The sequence below is a fragment of the Gadus macrocephalus genome, chromosome 4 (genome assembly GCF_031168955.1).
Source record: "Gadus macrocephalus chromosome 4, ASM3116895v1".
Classification (NCBI taxonomy): domain Eukaryota; kingdom Metazoa; phylum Chordata; class Actinopteri; order Gadiformes; family Gadidae; genus Gadus; species Gadus macrocephalus.
In genome coordinates this window covers 10,965,409-10,966,297 of record NC_082385.1, presented here as the reverse complement: position 1 = coordinate 10,966,297, position 889 = coordinate 10,965,409, and positions in this window count along the sequence as shown.

Sequence of the window (889 nt, the reverse complement as noted above, 5' to 3'; positions counted from 1 at the left end):
GTGGTCCTGCAGTCCAGGCCAACTATATAAGGACAGATCTTCAAATGGCTGTTTTATTTAGCTTTGCACTAGATTTTGTCATTGGCTCATACCTTGAATATCATACATGATAGCAGTATATATATAGATTAATAATTTCTATCACAATAGTGTAGACCTGGAATACAATTCATAATCTCTTTCAAATAATACAAAATAGAATGCATTATAATGTTAACGTATATGTTATGTTTTTCCACGATTCAAATATTATATAATAATATGTAATATTATAATTTATTGAAATTGTATATGCTATAACGTGTGGAGATATTTAATGCACATTTTCTAATGTGTTTCCATGCTGATGTTTTGAACATTTGCTATGTTTGATAAGCTGAAAATCGGTTGACTCTATAAATATATAGTTTGATAGCAGTTGCAACTGCGAGCCTGCATTCCTTTCCAGGCATGGTTAGAATTTAAAGATGTTGATGACATAATGCCAGGGATTAAGATTTTATAGAGGCCTGATACTGGAGGGTATAGTGTTGCATGTATTTATACCTTTAGGTTCCACACCTTCCAGTGTTTCCATTGCTACTATGTTTTTTTATTATTATTTCATCAATGTAGTGTGCTATGTAACAAATCTTTTACTTAGAATAAACTAATAAACATCCGTTTACAAATTATTTATAAAGTTATTGTGGCTCCACACAGCATATATCTTCCTATCTGTCTGGCTATCCATCTAGTTATCGGATTACCTATTTTATGTATGCAGAAAAAAACCTCATACATTTATGAAACGCGATATATAAGGATGCTTATAGCTTCAACCAAAATTATGTGTGTGTTTGTGTGTGGTTGTGTGTATGTGTGTGCGTGTGCGTGTGCGTGTGTGTGT